Consider the following 23,098-nt stretch of genomic DNA (forward strand, 5'->3'; position numbering starts at 1 on the left):
GGAGGAATTTCGTCATTTTTTTAACATACAATATACTAGCTGACGTCCCAAGTCGTCCGTTTCAATTATGGATATACGAAGTTATATCAATGTCCGCCATGTCGATGTTCGTACGGTGGTTGAAAGGGAGGACTGAGTTGCGATGTTCCGTAGTAAGACAATTTTGGAATACTGAAGTCAATATTTCTACCTTATCTCTATTATCTTTCGTTTCGGTACTTTATTGTCACTGTATAAAAGAAAAGAAGAGTTTAAACCGTGTACTAATTTTACGTAAGACAAAAGCTCTTAGGGTTTTTAGTCAGATCGGTTGTCAAAATGTTACTTTCAGTCATTGAACGCTTCTCTTATTGTTCTCCCTATACTCATTTTTCGCTTCGTTCAGCTTCTATTTGACAGCTAGATTACTATAAAGGATACCGTGCGTTTTAGAAATGGTTGTATCATTATCATAATGGATCAGATGAGAGACAAAGAACTTTCTCGGGTGTAGAAAAATATCCGCTACCAGTCACAATAAAAGGTTATTTATTTGTCACACGACCGGTTTCGGGCTTGCGCCCATCCTCAGGTGTTTATACATTCATTTACATGTTTATACTGTTGGAGATCGAGTTCTCTGAACACAGCCCACATGTTTGTATGTAAACATAGTGTATTTCACGAGTGCACCTCATAATAGTGAAATATGAAGCTATACTTGTTAAAACTGAAATATGCACGTGAAAATGACAATAAGTGTGTAACTACATCTACATCTACATCCATACTCCGCAAGCCACCTGACGGTGTGTGGCGGAGGGTACCTTGAGTACCTCTATCGGTTCTCCCTTCTATTCCAGTCTCGTATTGTTCGTGGAAAGAAGGATTGTCGGTATGCTCTGTGTGGGCTCTAATCTCTCTGATTTTATCCTCATGGTCTCTTCGCGAGATATACGCAGGAGGGAGCAATATACTGCTTGACTCTTCGGTGAAGGTATGTTCTCGAAACTTTGACAAAAGCCCGTACCGAGCTACTGAGCGTCTCTTCTGCAGAGTCTTCCACTGGAGTTTATCTATCATCTCCGTAACGCTTTCGCGATTACTAAATGATCCTGTAACGAAGCGCGCTGCTCTCCCTTGGATCTTCTCTATATCTTCTATCAACCCTATCTGGAACGGATCCCACACTGCTGAGCGGTATTCAAGCAGTGGGCGAAACAGTCACCACAGCATAACTGTAATAATAGTGCTTCATCTTTATTGATCTCCAACAGTATAAACATGTAAATGAATGTATAAAGACCTGAGGACAGGCGCAGGCCAGAAACCGGTCGTGTGACAAATAAATAACCTTTTTCCCCAACTGCGACATAATCGCGTGTACAAACAGTGATCCAATACTGTAAAATGCTGTTTTATTCCAGTCTCTGACCACAAATGAATTCTTTAGACGATGACCGGTTTCGGCCTGTTATGACAATCCTCAGATCTAAAATATATACATCTAGTGAGCAGTGCGTCTTTTAACATAAAACAGCAATATGTATCACAATATACTGTCATACACCAGGGAAATGTACAGCTAAAATATGGTATAACGTATCTTTTTTACACCATGTCCTAAAGTGATACGGGCCGGCCGCGGTGGTCTAGCGGTTCTAGGCGCTCAGTCCGGAACCGCGCGACTGCTACGGTCGCAGGTTCGAATCCTGCCTCGGGCATGGATGTGTGTGATGTCCTTAGGTTAGTTAGGTTTAAGTAGTTCTAAGTTCTAGGGGACTGATGACCACGGATGTTAAGTCCCATAGTGCTCGGAGCCATTTGAACCATTTTTTTTAAAGTGATACGGCCATAATGGCATCGTCACAACATAGAAATATAATCAGCATAGCATCGGCACATAGATTTAAAATATGGTATAGAATAGGACACATCGTCCACATAGTGATTATTGCGAACTAACTACTGCGGTACCGTAGCATTCAGAAACCTGTGTGCCTACATCCTCCCTCCCTTAATAATTTTACATGGATAACTGCATTCGTCTTTTAATGTATCACAATTGGTTTTTATGATAGTCATAAATTTTAATAAGTCTGCTACATGCATTTTATCTCATGTGCTTTTATCAGATTATGTTTTTGCGTAAATGATGACTACGTATAAGCAAGCCCACAGTAGCGACATCTAGGGAGGATGTAGGCAAACAGGTTTCTAGGTGCTACTGTACCGCAGTAGCTAGTTGGCAATAATCATTATCTGGACGATGTAGCCCATTCTACACCATATTTTAAATGTATGTGACGATGCTATGCTGATTATACTTATATGTTTTGACGATGCCATTATGGCGTTATCACTTTAGGACATGGTGTAAAAACAGGTGCGTTATACCATATTTTAGTGTACATTTCCCTGGTGTATGACAGTATATTGTGATACATATTGCTGTTTTATGTTAAAAGACACACTGCTCACTAGATGTATATATTTATATATTTTAGGCCAGGGGGGAGACAACATTCCATTAGAACTACTGACAGCCTTGGGAGAGCCAGTCCTGACAAAACTCTACCATCTGGTGAGCAAAATGTATGAGACAGGCGAAATACCCTCAGACTTCAAGAAGAATATAATAATTCCAATCTCAAAGAAAGCAGGCGTTGACAGATGTGAAAATTACCGAACTATCGGTTTAATAAGTCACGGCTGCAAAATACTAACGCGAATTCTTTGCAGACGAATGGAAAAACTGGTAGAAGCCGACCTCGGGGAAGATCAGTTTGGATTCCGTAGAAATGTTGGAACACGTGAGGCAATACTGACCTTACGACTTACCTTAGAAAGGCAAACCTACGTTTTTAGCATTTCTAGACTTAGAGAAAGCTTTTGACAATGTTGACTGGAATACTCTCTTTCAAATTCTGAAGGTGGCACGGTTAAAATACAGGGAGCGAAAGGCTATTTACAATTTGTACAGAAACCAGATGGCAGTTATAAGAGTCGAGGGACATGAAAGGGAAGTAGTGGTTGGGAGGGGAGTGAGGCAGCGTTGTAGCCTCTCCCAAATGTTGTTCAATCTGTATATTGAACAAGCAGTAAAAGAAACAAAAGAAAAATTCGGAGTAGGTATTGAAATCCATGGAGAAGAAATAAAAACTTTGAGGTTCGCCGATGACATTGTAATTCTGTCGGAGACAGCAAAGGACTTGGAAGGGCAGTTGAACGGAATCGACAGTGTCTTGAAAGGAGGATGTAAGATGAACATCAACAAAAGCAAAACTACGATAGTGGAATGTAGTCGAATTAAGTCGGGTGATGCTGAGGGAATTAGATTGGGAAATGAGACACTTAAAGTAGTAAAGGAGTTTTGCTATTTGGGGAACAAAATAACTGATGATGGTTGAAGTAGAGAGGATATAAAATGTAGACTGGCAATGGCAAGGAAAGCGTTTCTGAAGAAGAGAAATTTGTTAACATCGAGTATAGATTTAAGTTTCAGGAAGTCGTTTCTGAAAGTATTTGTATGGAGTGTAGCCATGTACGGAAGTGAAACATGGACAATAAATAGTTTGGACTAGAAGAGAATAAAAGCTTTCGAAATGTGGTGCTACAGAAGAATGCTAAAGATTAGATGGGCAGGTCACATAACTAATGAGGAGGTATTGAATAGAATTGGCGAGAAGAAGAGTTTGTGGCACAACTTGGCAAGAAGAAGGGACCGATTGGTAGGATATGTTCTGAGGCATCAAGGGATCACAAATTTAGCATTGGAGGGCAGCGTGGAGGGTAAAAATCGTAGAGGAAAACCAAGAGATGAGCACACTAAGCAGATTCAGAAGGATGTAGGCTGCAGTACGTACTGGGAGATGAAGAAGCTTGCACAGGATAGATTAGCATGGAGAGCTGCATGAAACCAGTCTCAGGATTGAAGACCACAACAGCAACAGATCTGAGCATGATCATAAGAGACTGAAACCGTTCATCGTCTTAAGAATTCATTTGTGATCAGAGACTGGAATAAAAAAGCGAATAACCTTTTATTGTGACCGGTAGCGGATATTTTTCTACACCCAATAAAGGAACAGTCATGACGTTCGACAGCATCCGCTATGGATAAAATTCAAAGAACTTTCTATTGCGAGTACAATGAGATGATTTTACGACGGACTTGGAGGAACAATAACTTGCAAAAGCTGAGCCAAACCAGGAATATCGGCGGCTCGCTTGGGAGCGGCAGTTTTACACTTCCGACCAAATAACGCTTTCGATGCTGGCGTGCTGACGGAATGGAAAGGCGTAATTTTCTTTCGACGCGGAACAATGGACGCCTTTCAACAACGGGGAGGGTCCGGTGCGGTGGCGCGTCCCTGCACTCGCATTACGGTAATGACGGGCCGCGGCGCCGGCTACCGGCGCGAGTCTTTGGCGAGGTCGTCATTACGGGGGCTGCGATCCGCCGCTGGCCGGGGGGCCAACGCCCTAGCGGCAGCCAGCCAGCCAGCCAGCCGGCCGGCGTCCTCCCGCGCGCAATGCGGAAGCGCACCGCCAGCCCGCCTACCCGCTGCTCGTCCAGTGAAAGGCCGACCCAGTTGGCGTCGCCTGCGGTCGCCCCGGCAGAAGACGTCGCGCCGACGGGTCTGCCCGGCCACTTGTGGTCCGGCGCCTCCACCTGGACCTGATCCACGTCCGAGGCGCCACGTTAAGTATAAGAAAGCGTACGTACATTTTACGAGGGGCGCTCGAGAAGTAATGCAACACATTTTCTCTCCCGGCCTTTTCCGGATGAAAAATTGCGGAATTTGTTGTGGTACACCCTGAAATACTCCCGCTTCAGCCACTATAGTCTCGTGAAGTTCTGACAGGTAACGGATTAGATTATATGGTTTTTGTTGTTGTTGTGGTCTTCAGTACGGAGACTGGTTTGATGCAGCTCTCCATGCTAATCTATCCTGTGCAAGCTCCTTCATCTCCCAGTACCTACTTCTGAATCTGCTTAGTGTACTCATCTCTTGGTCTCCCTCTACCATTTTTACTCTCCACGCTGCCCTCCAATGCTAAATTTGTGATCCCTTGATGCCTCAAGACATGTCCTACCAACCGAGCCCTTCTTCTAGTCAAGTTGTGCCACAAACTTCTCTTCTCCCCAATCCTATTCAATACCTCCACATTAGTTACGTGAACTACCCACCTAATCTTCAACATTCTTCTGTAGCAACACATTTCGAAAGCTTCTATTCTCTTCTTGTCCAAACTATTTATTGTCCATGTTTCACTTACATACATGGCTACACTCCATACAAATACTTTCAGAAATGACTTCCTGACATTTAAATCTAAACTCGATGTTAACAAATTTTTCTTCTTAAGAAACGCTTTCCTTGCCATTCCCAGTCTACATTTTGTATCCTCTCTACTTCGACCATCGTCAGTTATTTTGCTCCCCAAATAGCAAAACTCCTTTACTACTTTAAGTGTCTCATTTCCTAATCTAATTCCTTCAGCATCACCCGATTTAATTCGACTACACTCCATTATCCGCGTTTTGCTTTTGTTGATGTTCATCTTATACCCTCCTTTCAAGACACTGTCCATTCCGTTCAACTGCTCTTCCAAGTCCTTTGCTGTCTCTGAAGAATTACAATGTCATCAGCGAACCTCAAAGTTTTTAATTCTTCTCCATGGATTTTAATACCTACTCCAAATTTTTCTTTTGTTTCCTTTACTGCTTGCTCAATATACAGATTAAACATCGCCGAGAGGCTACAACCCTGTCTCACTCCCTTCCCAACCACTGCTTCCCTTTCATGCCCCTCGACTCTTATAACTGCCATCTGGTTTCTGTACAAACTGTAAATAGCCTTTCGCTCCCTATATTTTACACCCTTCACCTTCAGAATTTGAAAGAGAGTATTCCAGTCAACATTGTCAAAAGCTTTCTCTAAGTCTACAAATGCTAGAAACGTAGGTTTGCCTTTACTTAATCTTTCTTCTAAGATAAGTCGTAAGGTCAGTATTGCCTCACGTGTTAACATTTCTACGGAATCCAAACTGAACTTCCCCAAGCTCGTCTTCTACCAGTTTTTCCATTCGTCTGTAAAGATTAGATTAATACTTGTTCCATAGATCATGAATACGACACTTCGTAATGATGTGGGACGTGTCAGTTTAATAAAAGATGTCTGTACAAGATATTACATTACACTAAATATTGCATGACACTAATGTTTAAGTTGTTTTTTTTTTCCCTTGAAAATTCAGCCAATGAGTAGAAGGACTTGTCATCTAGAATTCTTTTAATTTATTTTTAAATGTTAGTTGGCTATCTGTCAGGCTTTTGATGCTGTTTGGTAGGTGACCAAAGACTTATGTGGCAGCATAGTTTACCCCTTTCTGTGCCAAAGTCAGATTTAACCCTGGATAGTGAGATCATTCTTTGCCCTGGTGTTATAGCTATGCACAGTGCTATTACTTTTGAACTGGGTTGGATTATTAACAACAAATTTCATAAGTGAATATATATACTGTGAGGATCCGTAGATCCTTAAATAGATGTCTGCAGGATGACCGTGGGTGGGCTCCAGCAATTATTCTGATTACACGTTTTTGAGCAATGAATACTTTTCTACTCAATAATGAGTTACCCCAGAATATGGTGCCATACGAAAGCAGTGAATGAAAGTAAGCATAGTAAGCTAATTTACTGAGATTCTTATCACCAAAATTTGCAATTACACCAATCGCATACGTAGCTGAACTCAGACGTTTCAGCAGACCATCAATGTGTTGCTTCCAGTTTAACCTCTCATCAGTGGACACACCTAAAAATTTTGAAAATTCTACCTTACCTACAGACTTCTGTTCAAAGTCTATATTTATTACTGGAGTTGTGCCATTTATTGTACGGAACTGTATATACTGTGTTCTACCAAAATTTAAATAGAGCCCGTTTGCTGAGAACCACTTAATAATTTTGTGAGAAGCATCATTTACAATTACGTCACTTAGTTCTTGGGTTTTGGATGTTATTACTATACTTGTATCATCAGCAAAAAGAACTAACTTTGCATCTTCATCAATGTGGAATGGTAAGTCATTAATGTATATCAAGAACAGTAAAAGACCTAAGACCGAACCCTGTGGGACCCCGTACTTGATAGACCCACAGTTTGAGGAATCAGCTGTTGTTTTAACATTACATGAACCACTTATTTTAACTTTCTACATTCTTCCAGTTAAGTATGAATTAAACCATTTGTGCACTGCCCCCCAGTCTTCAAAATGGATTCCATAACAGGGGTGCGTTCCAAATAGAGGGCTTTCACTGAGTTTCTTTTGGCGGAAAACTAGAGCATCTTAGATACTTACAGGCACTTGCAGAATGTCTACGGAGATCTGATTGTGAACAAAAGTACGATGAGTCGTAGGGCGAGGCGTCTCTCGTGATCCCAACACGGTCGCGCAATCCTGTACGATCACCCGCGTGCCGGTCAGCCAAACACAGCTGTGACTCCTGCAATGTTGGAACGTGTGGACACTCCCGTTACAGGTGATGGGCCGGCCGAAGTGGCCGTGCGGTTAAAGGCGCTGCAGTCTGGAACCGCAAGACCGCTACGGTCGCAGGTTCGAGTCCTGCCTCAGGCATGCATGTTTGTGATGTCCTTGGGTTAGTTAGGTTTAACTAGTTCTAAGTTCTAGGGGACTAATGACCTCAGCAGTTGAGTCCCATAGTGCTCAGAACCATTTGAACCATTTTGAACAGGTGATGGACGGATCACCACCGAACACCCGGCTGCACACTGGACGTCTCTGTTGGTTGTGCTGATACACTCGTCCACCAGTCGAGATACTCAACAGTGGGTGCCCACTGCATTCCTCCCATTCCGACTTCGATCTGTTTGGATGCACTCCGTTTTAAGCAAATGTGTGTGAAATCTTATGGAACTTAACAGCTAAGGTCATCAGTCCCTAAGCTCACACACTACTTAACCAAAATTATCCTAAGGACAAACACACACACCCATACCCGAGGGAGGACTCGAACCTCCTCCGGGACCAGCCGCACAGTCCATGACTGCAGCGCCTTAGACCGCTCGGCTAGTCCCGCTCGGCCCATTTTAAGCAGTACATGGATGACGACAAGATCATCAATGCAACAAGACGTTGACTCCAACGTCATCTAGTAGAGTGGTACCAAACGGACATTCGGGCACTTCCAGTAAGGTAGGGTAACGCCGTGGCACTGGATGGAGATTATGTTAAAACCTAGTATTTGTAACTAAAATAGTAGGTAATAACTTGGGTATTGGAATCCTGAAAAAAATTAAGCTGCTTTTAGAAAAAATATATATTGCATTATTTATCGAACACCACGCATTTATCATTGGAGGCATTTTTCTTCTAGTTTTGACATTAAGATAAAAGAAAAACACTAACCGAACGCATGCAGAAAGCTATACTTTGCAATTCTACCAATTACGAGAAGATTTGACTGTGGAGAAATCACGTAATGGTTTCCACAAGGGTAAGTCTTATGTCTGCTATTGCTCCTCACATGCGAGAGACAGTCAATAAGTAATGCAACACATTTTTTCTCGGCCAGTTCCAGTTCAAAAATGCAGAATTTGTTGTGAGAAAGTGTGTAATATTCCCATTTTCGCCCTATAGTTTCATGAAGATCCTCCGATAGGTGGTGCCGCTATACGTAGTCTTCAAAATGGTACCTGGAACGGAGGTTCGTTCCAAGCGGAGAGCTGTCACTGAATTTCTTTTGGCGGGAAATCAGAGCATTGCAGATATTCATAGGTGACTTTAGAATGTCTACGGAGACCTTGGAGTTAACAAAAGCACGGTGAGTCGTTGGGCGAGGCGTCTGTCATTATCCCAACAAGATTGAGAAAAACTCTCCGGTCCCCAGCGTGCCGGTCGGCCGCACACAGCTGAAACTCCTGCATTCCAGAATGAGATTTTCACTCTGCAGCGGAGTGTGCGCTGATATGAAACTTCCCGCGAGATTAAAACTCTGTGCCGGACCGAGACTCTAACTTGCGACCTTCGCCTTTCGCGGGCAAGTGCTCTACCATCTGAGCTACCCAAGCACGACTCCTGCATTGTTGGAAAGTGCGGACAAATGGTTCAAATGGCTCTAAGCACAATGGGACTTGACATCTGAGGTCATCAGTCCCCTAAACTACTTAAATCTAACTAACCTAACATCACACACATCCATGCCCGAGGCAGGATTCGAACCGATGACCGTAGCAGCAGCGCGGTACCGGAGTGAAGCGCCTAGAACCGCTCGGCCACAGCGGCCGGCTAACGTGCGAACACTCTCATTCGGGGTGATCGACGGATCACAATCACCTCGCTGGACAGCTGGACGCCTTTGTTGTTAAGTGCTGATACACTCATCAATCTGTTAGGGTAGTCAAAGGTGTGTGCCCACCTGGGTTCCTAGACGCCTAACAGAAGACCTTAAACAGTAACAAAGGACCATCTGTGCGGTATTGCTTGAGTGTTACGAGCCTGGTCGTGATAATTTTTTGTCGAACATCGTCAAAGACGATGAAACATGGGTTCATCACATCGAACCGGGAACAAATCGGCAATCCATGCAGTGGCATCATTCCACTTCTCCTCCAAAGGAAAAGTATCCATAGTCGCTAGAGCCATGGTGACAGTCTTCTGTGACTCTGAAAGGGTTATTCTGTTTGATGTCCTGCCACATGGTGGAACGATCAATTCTGAAGTTTATTATGCTACCCTCAGGAAACTGAATAAACGACTTCAGCGTCTTCGTGGCCACGAAAATACAAACCAGCTTCTCCTTCTTCATGACAACGCAAGGCCTCATACAAGTCTGCAGACTCAAGTGGAACTCACAAAACTACTTTGCACCATTCTTCCTCATTCACGCTGCAGCCCGGATCTCGCACCTTTCGACTTCCTTCTGTTGGGCCCAGTGAAGGATGCACTACGTTGGAAGAAGCACGTGGATGACGGGAGGTTGTTGATGCAGCAAGACGGTGGCTCCGACGTCCACCAATGCGGGCATACAGGCCGTCCAAGTAAAGTGGCGCAAGGCCGTCGCTCTAAACGAAGATTATGTTGAAAATTGGGATTATTAGGATCTTGTAGTCAACAGGGAGTGGAACAGTATGGTGAACTGGAATTCTGAACAAAACCAACCTAATTTGAGAAAAAAAATGTGTTGCATTACTTATTGAACACCTCCAGCACATCTGCATTTACTTCCGAAACTAAAAACTAAAATGCATGGGAGACGGTAGATCTCATGTCACCAGTTTTTGGGGATTCACCCCGTTTCATTCACGTATGGAGGACTGGAGGTATGGACGGCTGTTTAAATGCCTCTGTGCACGCGATAGCTAATCAACGCTGTCCTCACGATGCTTAAGGAAACGGGACGTATGGGGTTGTAGTATATCCCTAGAGTCGTCATTTAAAACTGGTTCTTAAAACTCTGTGAATGTTCTTTCTAGGGATACTGTGCGTCTATCTTCGAGAGCCTGCCAGTTCAGTTTCTTCGGTATTCAGCACTTCAACAGCACTTCAACAGAACCTCGATGCTATTGCAGTAATCTGCACCAAGACCGTACGCATTCGAGGGAGGATAACTCAGTTCCCGATACCTGTCCAGCAATAGTTATTATCTTGAATTGTCTGCCTGTTAGAAACAACAAGCTTTCTAGAATTTGTCTCCAATAGTACCAACGTGTAATAGTTGTTATTTCCTGGTCATCAGAATATAGAGAGCAACAAGCGCTGTCTCACACTTTTTTCCTATCGTTAATGCGTATAGTCACATCGAGTATTAGCTGATATTTTCTGTGTATCAGAATATAGCAAGGAACAAATGCTGCCTCACACTTGTCTCCAACTGTAGTCATAGTATCCGAGTGCGTATTATTAGAAAGCATAGAAAGCAGAAAGCTTGTCTCTGTTAGCGAAGCGCAGAATTCAGGAACCGGGAGTTGCTCGAAAGGACTGATATATAGAGTAGTAGAGTGTAATCGCTGATGTGAAAAGCTATAAAGTCACTATAAGACACCGCTCCAAATAAGCTTTAACTTCTGGGAAATTTCCGAAGTTCGTGGTCGTGCGGTAGCGTTCTCGCTTCCCGCGCCCGGGTTCCCGGGTTCGATTCCCGGCGGGGTCAGGTATTTTCTCTGCCTCGTGATGACTGGGTGTTGTGTGATGTCCTTAGGTTAGTTAGGTTTAAGTAGTTCTAAGTTCTAGGGGACTGATGACCATAGATGTTAAGTCCCATAGTGGTCAGAGCCATTTGAACCATTTGTATTCACAATAATTCAATCATAGCGACAGGAATAAACTTCCGAGCGTTTGAGTTACTGTGATGCACAAATTTCTTTTTATCTCTATTCTTCTGTGTGTGTGTGTGTGTGTGTGTGTGTGTGTGTGTGTGTGTGTGTGAATCGTGTACGTTTGCGTGAACTTTCCCACACGCGCACCTAAGATTTCCTTTTCATTTATCGCAGCAATATGCCTCAGCATTGAATATAATAATAATATAGGTGAGTCAGTTAATTAAATAATAGGCAACGACAGATCAGAGTTAAGAATTACTTTTTAATATGATACCTTATTTTAAAAAACTACGTTAAACTGTGATGAATGTTTCTCAGACAAACCCGCCCCCTTTTGTAAGATTTTTAATACATCCCAACTGGCGTTTCTGAAGCCCAAAAGTTAGGCTTTATATTTCTTGATTTTCGTCTCATTGTCTTATTCTTTTTGTTGAGCCTTAAGCTCCTGCATGCTCAATTATTTTCTTTAACATGCGCTCTTAAAGTGTTCCGATACACTTATTCCACCTATTCACTCGGAACTTTCTGTTAACATTAGCACATTAGCACGTTAGTAATGCTTAACAGTTCAGTTATTAATTCAGTTCCTTTGGTAAATTTTCCCAATTTTAATTAAATTGGGTGGTGACGACGCAAAATTTTGTGACACACGAAATTTATGGTAGACTGCAGAGTTGCACATTAGCTAACTTCTCCCAGTTTCTATTCGCAAATCACTTTCCACATAACCATTCACCCATTAATAATCATTTAAAATGACCTGTAGTTCAGGAGTTGTGTTTCATAGTACCGAAGTTCTTGTAGCTCTTAAGGTATCCATTTTAGAAATTATGTTTACGAGACACTTGTTTTGTTGTTTTGGTCCATACGACAGCATCTCAAAATTTGTCAGTGGAGTTCTGGTTCACCCTGTATTCCTTGTTCCCATATGCCTTACTGATCCTCACTGTATCTTGACTGAGCCTTTGAATTCCACTTTTCAGATTCTATAGCTTCCTTACCATGTTCAGACTTACGACACTCCACCCCCTGACGGCCGGCGTGGCCGAGCGGTTCTGGGCGCTGCAGTCTGGAACCGCGCGACCGCTACGGTCGCAGGTTCGAAAAAAATGGTTCAAATGACTCTGAGCACTATGGGACTTAACTTCAGAGGTCATCAGTCCCCTAGAACTTAGAACTACTTAAACCTAACTAACCTAAGGACATCACACACACCCATGCCCGAGGCAGGATTCGAACCTGCGACCGCAGCGGTCGCGCGGTTCCAGACTGTAGCGCCTAGAACCGCTCGGCCACTCCGGCCGGCCGCAGGTTCGGATCCTGCTTCGGGCATGGATGCGTGTGATGTCCTTAGGTTGGTTAGGTTTAAGTAGTTCGAGGGGACTGATGACTTCAGAAGTTAAGTCCCATAGTGCTCAGAGCCATTTGAACAATTTTGAACCACCCTTCGATTTGTAATATCTCAGCCTTACGGTAGTTACTCCAGTTTTTCTCATGGTCACTTCCCGTTTGCAGTCCCCATTTGTAGATCCAAATGGGGGGCCAGTCTGGAAGCTTTTGGCAACCGAGACGTCATCCTGACACTTCCTCCTTTACTGGTCAATGTCCTGTGGATATACGTCAAGCGCCTTTAATACAATGGTTTCCATTGATTTCTTCATCCTCATACCGTCATTCGTTACACAAAAGAATTAAAGACATTAGCTGCCAGTGAACATTGATTTACATCAAAGGGGCATGAAACTCTGTGCAGGACTGGAAGTGGAACCCGGGTCTCCTGCTTACAAGGCAGATGCGCTGACGACTCGGCCATCCGGACACAGCTGTCACCACAACCTCACGAACTGCGCCAGCACTTCTCCCATCACACCGAAATTCTCAACTTATCCACACATTACTGATACACCTGTGCAACTGCTCATTAGCCTCATAACTCGTCGGATCTCGCCGATTTCCGTTAAGGTTCAAGCTTGGTGTGCCTCTGCACTGAAGGGATCATTGGCCGTCATCGCCTTAATTACGGACTGAAGTGACAAAGAAACTGGTATAAGCATGCGTATTCAAATACAGAGTAGCTAAACAGTCAGAATACGGCGCTGAGGTCGGCAACGCCTTTATAAGACAACAAGTGTCTGGCACAGCTTTAGATCGGTTAGTGTCGCTACAATGGCGGGTTATCAAGATTTAAGTGAGTTTGAACGTGGTGCTATAGTCGGTGGACGACCGATGGGACTCAGCATCTCCGAGGTAGCAATGAAGTAGGGATTTTCCCGTACGACCATTTCACGAGTGTACCCTGAATATTAGGAATCCGTGAAAAAATCAAATCTCCGACATCGCTGCGGTGGGCAAGAGATCCTGCAAGAACGGGACCAAGGACGACTGAACAGGATCGTCCAACGTGACATAAGCGCAACCCATCTGCAAATTTCTGCAGATTTCAAGGCTGGGCCATCAACAAGTGTCAGCGTGCGAACCTTTGGACGAAACATCATCGATATGGGCTTTCGGAGCCGAAGGCCCACTCGTGTACCTTTGATGTCTGCATGACACAAAGCTTTACGCCTCGCCTGATACTCTCAACACTGACATTCGACTCGTGATGACTCTAAACATGTTGCCTGATCGAACGAGTCTCGTTTCAAATTGTATCGAACGGATGGACGTGTACGGGTATGGAGACATCCTCATGAATCCATGGATTCTGCATGTCAGCAGGGGACTGTTCAAGATGGCGTAGGCTCTGTAATGGTGCGAGGTGTGTGAAGTTGGAGTCATATGGGACCCCTGATACGTCTAGATACGACTCTGAGAGGTGACACGTACGTAAGCATCCTGTCTGATCACCTGCATCCATTCATGTCCATTGTGCGTTCCACCGAACTTTGGCAATTCCAGCAGAACAACGCGACACCCAACACGTCCATAATGGCTATACAGTGGCTCCAGGAACACTCTTCTGAGTTTAAGCATTCCTGCTGGCCACCAAACTCTATAGACATAAACATTATTGAGCATATCTGGGATGCCTTGCAACGTGCTGATTTGTGGACGGTCCTGCAGGATTCATGGTGTCAGCTCCCTCCAGACATTAGTCGAGTCCATGACACGTTGTGCTGCGGCATTTCTGTGTGCTCGTGGAGGTCCTGCACGATATTAGGCAGGTGTAGCAGTTTCTTTGGCACTTCAGTGTATATGAAGCTGTCTGTCCTCTCTGACATATCCGAAGGAAGGGGAACCACATATACCGTTCATCGTTGCTGCTTCTTCCACCTTCCCCACCTGAAGGGCAAGAGGGGGCTCCGAGCTTTTTCCCGCTCCTCTGTCCTTTTCAACAAGGCCGGTTGCACAGCGAGGGTGACTCCTTATGCCACATTTTTTCCTTTACGCGATCCTTAAAGCAGCAGTGTATTCTATCCGCTCTCTCCAGTACATGCGACACTCGCACTGCCTCCTCCGTGCCCGCCTTATATAGCGAGGTGTTGCGGTGTCGTGCGCGGCTATGAATGCGAGAGCGGGCTGGGCAGGCAGAGCCGGCCGCTCTCCGGTTACCGCTGCTCCCTGACAAACGGCCGCCGTCCCACCGTTCGCACGAGTTCCACTGTGCGACAGCACGCCGCCCACGTGTTGCCACGGAGACGGCGGCGCGTCGCGCCCGGCGCCACAGACGGATGGCGGTCGTCGGCGTTCCGCCTCCAGCCCGCCCGGTCGCGCAAGCAGTCCGCGCTTGTCCCGCGCGCCGGCTGGCTCACCCCGCGCGATGTTCACCTCGACCGCTGATCGATAGCTAACCGGACCGCGGCATCTGATTATCGTCGCGAAACGGCCCGCGTTCTCCTGAGATGGATCGTGCGGTTCTTTTAAGTCGTCTTTGTCACCGAACCGGCGGACAAGTCGACTGCATTCTCTGTAAAAGCTCTCGCTAAATGTCTCGGAACGCGGAGGTCGAATGATGCAGTTACTGTCCACGTATCGGGCTGTCTCATCTTTGCTTCATAAATCAGCGCTCACTGGAGGGCAGAAGGTAGCGGTCGCAGCATCTTTCTCCCTCTGCTCGTCCAGCGACGACTCCATCTGGCCTTTGGAACGTACACGGGAACACTCCTACGCATCCATTTTACGAACGGAGCTGGGCCCCGGAATATACAAGATACTGGAGGCGTAGTCGACGGACGAAAACTTCGAATCCTCGCCCGCGCATTCTAATTTGGGTTATCCATGGCAGCCATAAACTACACTCTAAAACAAAATAAATAAATAAATGAAATAAAATAAAATGACAAGAAGGAATCATCGGTATAGGACGGAAAGCGGTCGATTTGATGTACTTGTACAGACAACCAAATAATTACAGATTCAGAAAAAATGGATGAATTACGATGAATTACCCAAGATTACAAATCGAGCAAGTCAACAACTCGCTGGTCTAGCTCTGGCCTTTATACAAGGAGTTATTCGCTTTGTACTGATTGACAGAGTTTTTGGATCCTCCTGGGGGGTATTGTGCCAGATTCTGTCCAATTGGCACGTTACATCGTCAAAATCCTGAGCTGGTTGGAGGGCTCTGCCGTTATGTTCCCAACGTTGTTAATTGAGAGGGATCCGGCTACCTTGCTGGCCAAGGTGGGGTTTGGCGACCACGAAGTTAAGCATCAGAAGCTACCGCCATGCGCGGGCGGGCATTATCTTGCTGAAATGTAACCACATTATGGATTGCCAAGAAGGGAAACGATACGCGATGTGGAACTCCGTCAGATTACATGTAAAGGTGGCGCGGATGACAGTCAAAGGGATCCTGCTAAGAAAAGAAATGGCACACCCTACCATCACTCCTGGTCATCGCTGGTCTGGTCTTCAGTCCAAAGACTGGTTTGATGCAGCCCTCCATGCTTTTCTATCCTGGGAAAGCCTCTCCATCTCCGAGTAACTATTGCACCCTCCATCCTTCTGAATCTGCGTAGTGTATTCATCTCTTGGGTTATTCTACTATTTTTAGCTACACGCTCCCCTCCAGTAGAAAATTGGTGATCACTTGATACCTCAGAATGTGCGATACCAATCGATCCCTTCTTTCTCTTCTCCCCAATTCTATTCTCTACCTCCTCATTAGTTATGTGACTTACCCGTCTCATCTTCAGCGTTCTTCTATAGTATCACATATCAAAGGCTTCTATTCTCTTGTTGTTTAAACTTTTTATCGTTCACGTTCCACTTCTACACATGGCTACACTCCATACAAATTCTTTCAGAAATGACTGCCTAACACTTGATCTATAATGAATGTCAACAGTTTTCTCTTTCTCAGGAATGCATTTCTTGTCATTGCCAGTCCACACTTCATATGCCCTCCACTTTGACCATCATCAGTTATTTTGCTTCCCAAATAGCAAAAATCATTTACTACTTTAAGTGTCTTAATTCCTAACTTAATCCCCTCAGCATCAGCTTAATTAAATCGAGTACATTCCATTCTCCTCGTTTTCCTTTTGCTGATGTTCATCTTATATCCTTCTTTCAACATACTGTCCATTCCGTTCAATTGCTCTTCCAAGTCCTTTGCTGTCTCTTACAGAATTAGAATGTCATCGGGAAGCCTCAAAGTTTTTATTTCTTATCTCTGGACTTTAATTCTTACTTCAAATTTTTCTTTTGTTTCTTGCATGTTTGCTCAATATACAAATTGAATAACACCGGGGATATGCTATAAATTTGTCTAACTCCCTTCAAAACCACTGCTTCCCTTTCATGCCCCTCGACTTTTACAACTGGCATCTGGTTTCTGTACAAATTGTAAATAGCCTTTCGCTCACTGTATTGTACCCCTTCCATCTTTAGAATTCGAAAGAGAGTGTTCCAGTCAGCATTGTCAAAAGCTTTATCTAAGTCTATAAATGCCATAAACATAGGTTTGCCTTTCCTTAATCTATCTTCTATGAGAAGTCGTAGGGTCAGTACTGCCTCGCATGTTCCTACATTTCTCCGAAATCCAAACTGATCTTTCCCAAGCTTATTAAATTGATAGTTCGATAATTCTCACACATGTCAGCACCTGATTTCTTGGAAATTGCTTTTATTACATTCTTCATGAAGTCTTCCCCTGTCTCATACATCTTGCCCACTAGATGGAAGAGTTTTGTCATGTCTCCCAAGGCTATCAGTAGCTATAACGGAATGTTGTCTACTTCTGCAGCCTTGTTTTGACTTACGTCTTTCAGTACTTTATCAAATTCTTCACGCAGTCTCATATCTCCCTTCTTATCTTCCTCTACGTTCCCTTCCATTTCCATAATATTGCCCGCAAATACATCTCCCCTGTATAGCTCCTCTATATATCCCCTCGACATTTCTTCTTTCCCTACTTTACTTAGGACTGGTTTTCCATCTGAGCTCTTGATATTCTTACAGGTGGTTCTCTTTTCTCCACAGGTCTATACCTTTAGGAGTATCCGTCTTACCCCTAGTGGTATATGTTTCTACATCCTCATATCTAGCCATTCCTGCTTAGCCATTTTACACTTGCTGTCGATCTCATTTTTTAGACGTTTTTATTCCCTTTCGCCTGATTCATTTATTGCAGTTTTATATTTTCTCCTTTCCTAGATTACATTCAGTATCTCTTGTGCTACTCAAGGATTTCTACTAGCCCTCGTCTTCTTACATACTTGGTCCTCCACTCCCTTCACTATTTCATCTCTAAAAACAGCCCATTCTTCTATTGTATTCCTTCCCCTGCTCCAGTGAATCGTTTTCTAATACTTCCTCTGAAACCCTCTTGAATCTCTGATTCTTTCAATTTATCCAGATCCAATCTCCTTAAATTGTTGCCTTTTTGCAGTTTCTTCAGTTTTAATCTTCAGTTCATAACCAATAAACTGTGGTCAGAGTCCGCATCCGTCTTGCAATTTAAAATCTGGTTCCTAAATCTCTGTCCAACTATTATACAGTATAATCAACCTGAAACCTTCCGGTGTCTTCAGGTCTGTTCCACTCATACAACCTTCTCTCATGAATCTTAAACCAAATATTAGATGTGATTAAATTATGCTCTGTGTAAAATTGTAGCAGGCAGCTTCCTCTTTCATTTCTTTCCCCCCGTCCATATGCACCTACTACTTTTCCATCTCTTCCTATTCTTACTATCAAATTCCAGTCCCCCACTACTACTAAATTTTCGGCTCTCTTAACCATCTGAATAATTTCTTATACCTCATCACACATTTCATCAATCTCCTCATCTGCGGTCGTAGTTGGCATATATACTTGTACTGCATTGGTTGATGTGGGCTTGGAGTCTATCTAGGATACAATAATGAGTTCACTATGCTGCTCATAGTAGCTATTCCCCGTTCCTATTTCTTTGCTCATTATTAAACCTACTCCTGTATTAGCCCTATCTGATTTTGTGTTTATAACCCTGTTTTCACCTGACCGGAAGTCTGTTCCTCCTGCCACCAAACCTTACTAATTCCCACTATATCTAATTTTCAACTGTCCATTTCCCTTGTTAAATTTTCTAACTTACCTTCTCGATTAATGGATCTGACATTCCACGCTCCGATCCGTAGAACGCCAGTTTAGTTTCTCCTGATAACGTCGTCCGCCTGAGTAGTCCCCACCCGGAGATCCGAATGGGGGACTATTTTACCTGTAGTATATTTTACCCAAGGGGATGCCATCGTCATTTAACTATACAATAGAGCTGCGTGCCATCGGGAAGAATTACGGCTGTAGTCACTCCTTGCTTTCAGCCGTTCGCAGTACCAGCACAGCAAGACCGTTTTGGTTGATGTAACAATGCCAGATCAGTCAATCATCCAGACTGTCGCCCCTGCAACTACTGAAAAGGCTGCTGCGCCTCTTCAGGAACCACACGTTTGTCTGGACTCTCAACTGATACCCCTCCATTGTGGTTGCATGTACGGTACGGGTATCTGTATTGCTGAGGCACCCAAGTCTCCCCACCAACGGCAAGGCCCACGGTTGATGTGGGGGAGGGGGGGGCAGTCCTGATTATCGAATTGAATGGTGGACAACACTCATCTTGGTACCGCATTTCTGTCCGTGGCATCTTTGTTAGTTATCGGAGCTCACTTCGGAGCAGGAGTGATCACTGGAGATATTTCTACTTCAATCAATGAGATTCCAGGCCGAAGACGTGTCTGAAGACGCCCTGTACAGAGATGGAATACCAGTCTGATGTTGTCCTGTGTACAGGCACTGGGAATGTACGTATGAGTTTCATACCCAGTAGTGTGCTGTGTTGCTTAGCCTACAGTTATTTTTGGATCGAATTTCACGTTCTGTGGCACGTTGACAGGGTGTATTCCGTATTATGTAGTTTCACATATGGTATGCGTACAACTCCCGTAAGAAGCCGGCCTTTACTGACGTGATGAATCAACAACCATAGCACAGAGAAGAAGGTTGTATTTCTTTTATTACTCTTTGAATGACTGAAATTATCATTCTATTTGTTAAGCTTACAAATGGTAGGCTAACTATAGCAGACGAAATGAAATTTGCTCTGTAAGAACTTAGTTTCTGAAGCCCCGTACCCTGCTCCCTGCACTGCCACAATCCCCTAAAAATGCTTGTATGTTTGCAGTATAAACCCACAAGCAACGCCAAATTATTCAGGAAAGTGAGAGTAGGACGACTGAAAAAGTTTAAAGAGAACTCTTCTTAAAGCTAAAGCATGCTAATACTTCCAGTGTACCAAATCTTACAGTTTTCATGGTCTTCGCCATTTCCTCGCGATGTCACGTCTACATAACTTTCTTACTCCATCTGACTTTCACTATTTTTATCATTTGACTTCACTTCTCTACTGCGCAATATAATTTGTATATTATTTCTCTACTTACGTACAGTGATTGTAACTAAGCTTTGTTTTTCACCTATTATTACGTAAGACGATTATGTATCTGTCATATTACGCGTTAACAATGGCAGTTTCAGATCTGCTTGAAAATGTGCCTAATGTACAGACGAATACCAGTCATGGACTAAATAAAGTTCTTAGTAGCAACTGGAGAAGTATCCTTTCAATAGTATTGCAGACACATCGGAGAATGAAGAAACTTACTACCCATGCTTGCCCACTGTTTCTAACTTCCTCGACGTGAAAGAAGGTCACAAGCAATTTTGGATTCCGTTGAAATGTTCGAACACGTGAGGCAATACTGACCCTACGACTCATCTTAGAAGCTAGATTAAGGAAGGGCAAACCTACGTTTCTAGCATTTGTAGACTTAGAGAAAGCTTCTGACAATGTCGACTGGAATACTTTCTTTCAAATTCTGAGGGTGGCATGGGTAAAATACAGGGAGCGAAAGGCTATTTACAATTTGCACAGAAACCAGATGGCAGTTATAAAAATCGAGGGCATGAAAGGGAAGCAGTGGTTGGGAAGGAAGTGAGACAGGGCTGTAGCCTATCCCCGATGTTATTCAAACTGTATATTGAGCAAGCAGTGAAGGAAACAAAAGAAAAATTCGGAGTAGGTATTAAAATCCATGGAGAAGAAATAAAAACTTTGCGGTTCGCCGATGACATTGTAATTCTGTCAGAGACAGCAAAGGACTTGGAAGAGCAGTTGATCGGAATGGAAAGTGTCTTGAAAGGAGGATATAAGATGAACATCAACAAAAGCAAAACGAGGATAATGGAATGCAGTCGAATTAAGTCGGGTGATGCTGAGCGATTTAGATTAGGAAATGAGACACTTAAAGTAGTCAATGAGTTTTGCTATTTGGGGAGCAAAATAACTGATGATGGTCGAAGTAGAGAGGATATAAAATGTAGACTGGAAATGGCAAGGAAAGTGTTCCTGACGAAGAGAAATTTGTTAACATCGAGTATAGATTTAAGTGCCAGGAAGTAATTTCTGATAGTATTTGTATGGAGTGTAGCCATGTATGGAAGTGAAACATGGACGATAAATAGTTTGGACAAGAAGAGAATAGAAGCTTTTGAAATGTGGTGCTGCAGAGGAATGCTGAAGATTAGATGGGTAGATCACATAACTAATGAGGAAGTATTGAATAGGATTGGGGAGAAGAGAAGTGTGTGGCACAACTTGACTAGAAGATGGGACCGGTTGGTAGGACATGTTCTGAGATATCAAGGGATCACCAATTTAGTATTGGAGGGCAGCGTGGAGGGTAAAAATTGTAGAGGGAGACCAAGAAATGAATACACTAAGCAGATTCAGAAGGATGTAGGTTGCAGTAGGTACTGGGAGATGAAGAGGCTTGTACAGGATGCAGTAGCATGGAGAGCTGCATTAAACCAGTCTCAGGACTGGAGACCACAACAACAACAACAACCCATTTTTAGAAATTGTAACTGTTGCACTAACGACTCATTTTATACTTTGTCGAATGTGCAGATATGTATCTATTCAGATTATGCAGGATGTCCCATTTACCTTCGGCACCTCAAGTAATATTTTGTCCAGAAGCACATTAAATAAAAGATATCAAGCATATATTGTGTAGTTACCTGTGAAACATTAATCATCATGACTGTCTGTCGTGTAATTTTGCTCGTTATGAAGATATGAACAACAGTACGTCTTTTATAAAGAGTTCACTAATTTTTATTTGCTAATCAAGTTCCTCTTCTCAAGAGCTGTTCAGCAACGTATCGCAGTGTACCATTCACGTAAACATGACGATGTTAAAAACGTGACACAAAGGTGAGTTTGGATTCAGGGTGTTATGTGCTGGACATCCGTCGTGTTGGGACCGCATAAGTACTTTGGTTCTTAGTGGCACTTCATCCAGAATACGAAGATGAAATGGTGCGATAATGTCGAAACACGTCTTGCCGTTTAGGTCACCGTTGCTGCAGAGAGGGCTGATAATGTATTGTAGCACCAAGCGTCGTACAGCAAACATCACCTCTCCACTGACGCTACCGTTCCACTTGTTTGAGCCAACTTCGGTTTTCACTGGATCAATAATAATCCATGTTCTTTGTATTTACCTGTCTTTTGTTTGAGGAGGAATATTCATCACTAAAAAGAACATAGGAGAAGAAGTTCGAAAGGGTTTGCTGCTGAGTCCACTGAAAGAACTGTTCACCGCTATGGAAATACTTCGCACGTAATTCTTGATGCAGTTGTACACGGTAAGGATGAAGCTGCTGACATGGTAGAGTGTGTGATACACTCGTTTTATGAATGCCGATCTCCTGTCCAAGCTGCCATCGGCTCACTTGTGGATTCACTGTAACAGTTACTTCGGCGGCTTAGTTCGTGCCAGTTCTGCGACGATTACGCTGCTTTGGGTTCAAACTTCCCATTTCCTGAAGTGCCACAACAAGATGAGATAACATACGTCGGGATTGTGGGTTCTTTTTTATGTCGCTTGCTATAGACTTTCTCTGTGTTAGTAGCACAACCCATACCTTCAACCGCAATAAAAAAAAAAAACTCTCCAGCTTCAAAGCTGTATGGTTTCAAGAGCTCGACGTATCTTGTGTTATACTTCCCACTTGTCATTCATGAGTAACTACCACTCACGAGTGACTGGTTTGCATGAAAACGTGGTGCGTAACAGCTCAAACTGAAGGAAGAGTAAGATAAATACTCCAAGTCTGCCACATGTCAGTTACAGTGCAATACACGTTTGTTTTGTTTCTTTTTACTTTCAGTGACGTGTCTGAAATCCTGTCGATGAGTGTCAGCCCATTCTTCCTCAAGAGCCAAAACCAAAGATGGTAGCAGTGTTGAGGGGTCTGGAGCGAAATCGATGTCCTAATTC

Source organism: Schistocerca americana, chromosome 7 (genome assembly GCF_021461395.2).
Source record: "Schistocerca americana isolate TAMUIC-IGC-003095 chromosome 7, iqSchAmer2.1, whole genome shotgun sequence".
NCBI classification, from domain to species: Eukaryota; Metazoa; Arthropoda; class Insecta; order Orthoptera; family Acrididae; genus Schistocerca; species Schistocerca americana.